At 41.4% G+C, this 4,509-nt stretch overlaps 1 protein-coding gene across 1 annotated transcript in view; it reads left to right on the top strand.

Annotated features, from left to right (window-relative positions):
- The first annotated feature begins 1,695 nt into the window (after window positions 1-1,695).
- The window catches only part of slc35g2a (solute carrier family 35 member G2a), a 5,361-nt gene continuing 2,547 nt past the window's right edge, over window positions 1,696-4,509 (top strand). The window contains exon 1 of the mRNA XM_032501069.1: window positions 1,696-2,028. The gene's annotated coding sequence lies outside the window, so the exon portion shown is untranslated. The remainder of the gene's footprint in view (window positions 2,029-4,509) is intronic.

The raw sequence follows: 4,509 nt of genomic DNA on the forward strand, positions 1-4,509 counted from the left end.
TTCTTTTAGATGTTGTTTTGGAAACTGAACTCCTTATCTTTTATTATTTATTTAATTTAGGATTTGGCTGACATCTCCCAGACAGCCAGAGCTTCTTCTCCTGTCTCTCGTATTCACTTTCTTGGGAAGGCATGTAAATAAAATTTATTTTATTAATTCAGGACAATGCACATTGATAAACATGCACAACAGTACACGTAAATGTGCCAGATTGTAGCCCGAGGGCTAATTTCCATCTGCAGTCCAATAGGCAGGTTGGAGTTACAGTAAAAAAAAAGACATAGGATGGTAGCATTTAGTATATAAAAACAAGAAGAAACAAAAAAAGAAGTTATTGGTTGCATTTGAAGCAGGAAGTTTTTTCATCCAATCACAATAATGATGTTACACATAAATCAGACAACGCACAGGCAATTTAGTGATATCCCTGCAGTTGTGGTCTTGACCGGTCTTGAAATAAAATCCAGAGTCCCATTTATCCGAGACCGAGACAAGACCGAGTAAAAATGTAGTCGATTCCAAAACCAGACCAAGACCTTCAAAAAGTGGGCTTGAGACCAAGACCGTTCTCGAGTACTGAAACACTGCCATCACCATTACATTACAAGTATAAATGTATGTTGTCATAATTGTTAACATATTTTTGACACTATCATGCTGCTATAAGAGCCTCAATTGTTTTTTGGAAAAGGGTTTTGGAACCTGGCAGCAGAGATTTCTCCCATTCAGGTCGGCCAATGATGTTGGCCGACGGGGCCTGGCTCAGAGTCGCCGTCCCAGTTCATCCCAGAGGTTTTGGATTTCAATCTCTCTGTGCTGCCAGTTAAGCTGTTTCACACCAAACTGGAAAGAAGTGGGGGCTTTGTCATGTTTAAACAGGAAGATAATGGACCATAATGTATATTAACCCTTTCGTGTGCAGATCTGATGATATACGTTCTTCTTATTTGTTTTTGATTTCAAATTTTAATATGCATTAGCATACCAAATGCTCTTTGTTAAAAATTCTGATTTAAGATGTATACTTCTGGGTTGTTACATCATTGTGAAACTTGTACAACCTGCTTTGGGGGGTACAATTTTAAATAACGAAGGTATTGAAAAAAAGTGTTTGACACTGGCCCCTCAAGATTAAGTAATAATGCCGAACATGGCCTAAAGGCCTATATTGTAAGTTAATGGGGCATGTTCCCAAACTAAAGTGTAATTAATCATATTACCACAAATATTAAAACTGGGACCTTTGGGGTCCCTGAGGGGCTGAGAGCACCACAGCATGATGGCAACAAAACAAAAAAAATAAGAGAGAGGAAAAAAAGAAAAAACTTTTTTTTTTTATTCTTACAACAGACACAAAAGGAAAGGATGTAATGAGATAAAGACACTAATGGCCCAAGTCAGGTAAGGGACACATTGCACGCACGCACGCACGCACGCACACACGCACACAAACAAACACACGCACGCACGCACACACACACAAAAAACACACGCACGCACGCACACACACACGCACACAAACAAACACACGCACGCACGCACACACACGCACGCACACACACAAATAGTGGGGTGACATATTAGCCAAACATACAATGATCAGGGGGATACAAAGCTGGTGTTGGGAAGTCACGCATGCTCAGACGTTATAATTACCCCCCCCTTCACTCTCCATTTCTCTCTGCTCAATCATCCGCTCTTCTCCCTGCTCTGTGTGTGGGTAAGATGAGGAGGAGCATCTGTATCAGTGCCTATAACGTGATGGACGGGCTGCAGGTCGCCATAAAACACACATTTGCTCCCGCAGAGTGAAGCGAGGTGACCGCAGGGTCTGGTCGGGCTGAGGCGTGTCGCGGTGCCCTTGAGGAGACTACTGACTGCCGCAGGAATTAGAGGAAGAGAGGGTAGTAGCAAAAGAACAAATGGCCAAAAAGAGGTGATGGAGCTTTGGAGATGCTCGGTAGATGACTGAGGCTGACCGAGAGTCAAGTTAAACCCGGCGGGATCCACTGGTTTGCGGGAAAGCAGGTGAGTTAAGCCAATTTGTTATTTTTTAATTAGGCCTATAGCCTGTATATGTCTATAAATAACCCACCCGTTGGTAATTTCATGGACCACATTATGAAATCACACGAAAATACAAAAGGGCACTAATTGGCTTAATGACTCAGTCGGAGTTCATTGATTAAGCTGAGGTGTGTCAATCTGCGGGAACATGTGGAGTGTGAACGAGCGCGCGCTTCGCTCCATTCAATAACTCGTCATGGGTCACGGGTCGTGCTGTTATTATAGACTACAATATGCATAGGCTTTCTACATAGGCTACATACATGCATACACACATGTTGTATGGTGGAAGCTGAAAAAACTCTCACAATGTAGACTACAGACTACCTCTGCAGGTGCGGGCGGATGTCTAGCACTAGTGACATCTTTATGATGTAACGTGAATTGGAGACGTTAACGCGACCATAAGCACAACCCTTTCCCTCCCGTGTGCTTGCGCGCGCGTGTGTGCGTGCGCGTGTCAACCCTCTGGCGTCACAGGGTCGCACCAGGAACCCTGATAACCTTGAAAATAGCAACCCCTTCACAAACAGGCACCTACTCACTTAAACACACACATACACATGGATTTACATAAGGACAGTGCAATGACCGTTCAGCAGAGAACCCACAGAAACATATGTATTTAGCTGCAAAATAACATATTACATAACCTAACCTAATCAGTTTTACTTTGAATAAATAAGCTATGGGAGCTGCATGATGCTGTTCAATTATTAACAGTGTAGGAGTACCATTCATTAAGTGATTGGCGTATTAATATTCCATATGAAAGATGTTATTGCTTTTCAAATAAATTATAGCAGGTTAGAAGATGCCTATAAATACACCAGGTTGACAGTGCTCAGTTTAAATTTTTTGAATGCCAGATTTCCTCAGAAGAGCCTTCTCTAAAAAATCAGAGCTTTACCTGCTGTGGTTCTCACAGTGTGCAGGTGTGGTGTGGCGGCTCACTTTAGAGTTGTGTAAGGTTAGAAGAAGCTTTTGAGAGCAGCAGCAGCAGCATTGCAGAGGCAGGCTGCATCATCCAGATCAGTAAATACTACTGACCAAAAAAGAGAAGTCTCAAACTACAACTTCCTGATCTGCTAATGCTCTTTTCGCTTTTTATTTTTTATTTTTTTTCAGAGCAGCAGATCAGGTTCCATTCAACCTTTGGTGGTAGTAAATGACTTCTCAAATGTCATCGGTGCAAACTCATGCCTGTGGTTATTTATTACTTCATTCAGCGAACTCTGGAGTTGGGAAACCATGAAACATTTCATTCAACCTAGATTAACGCTTCATTATTTTTAGTGCAGGGCAAAATTTCAAGTTGATTGGAGGACAATTGAATACTATAATTTTCCTCAAAGCCCCATTTTTATCAAAGAAATGCATTTCTATTCTATTTTAAATGAAACAATTCAGGAGCTCTTTGCCATTAACAGCACTCACAGCATGACCCTTCTAGCTGTATAAAGTATAAAGGTCGCGTAGCCTGCCTCAAATTTACAGCCTCCCCACTGCTCCTACCAAATCAAAAGGACTGCACCACCAAGGATGAGAGAAACGCCGGTGAGCTGCCAAAACGGCCGGCTTTTTACTTCGTCTGCTGCTGCAGTCAGACCAGGGAAATACAACAGAAAAACTGCTTGTAATCTGATATGCTGCACCTTTGCCATGCATGTATGGTAATTGTTAGGGTTGGGCGGTATGAAAAGATGATATAATGAACCATCTGAGTAATTTTTAAAATTTTTGTTGGTATTATTTTTGCATCATTGTGATGAAGCTACCTTGGTTTGTCAGGCGTTACATTTGCTAGGTAGGCCACAGACAGACCCTGGTGTCTAGTTATTTTATCAATAAACTGCTTGGTTAACCAGAAAATGTCTATCAATTTTGTATATAAAATGAATTATATATCTGGATCAAATATGTTACCCTTGTGGCCTAAATAGTACTAGTATTAGTCATGTATTCTTTGAAGTATTTCGCTCGGCCCATGTGATTTATAACCAGCGGTAGGGCTGCACGATATGAGGAAATGATCTAATTGCGATTATTTTGACTGATATTGCGATTGCAATATGATTCACGATGTTGAAGGGAATGATCATGTTTGTATCATTATTCTCATTTGCATTGAAGTGTGATTCTTTGTTCTTTTTTTTGGCGAGGATCTGTCCCAAACAAAGATGCGTTCTTTAGTCTGTAGGGAAGGATTTGTAGGTCGGGACGTCTCTGCAGCACCACAATACTTCATTCAGAATGGTTTTGTATTTGTGGTTATGAGTGTGTCTCAACAGTAGTGGATTTCCATAAGATTTGGTACACATTGTTAGCATGCTGACATTAGCGTTTAGCTTAAAGCACAGCTGTGCCCTAAGCACAGCCTTGCAGAGCATTGCGGGGCTGTAGACTAGTCTTGTTACTAAAATACTGATTTTGTGTTGCCAC

The sequence above is a fragment of the Etheostoma spectabile genome, chromosome 20 (assembly GCF_008692095.1).
Source record: "Etheostoma spectabile isolate EspeVRDwgs_2016 chromosome 20, UIUC_Espe_1.0, whole genome shotgun sequence".
Classification (NCBI taxonomy): domain Eukaryota; kingdom Metazoa; phylum Chordata; class Actinopteri; order Perciformes; family Percidae; genus Etheostoma; species Etheostoma spectabile.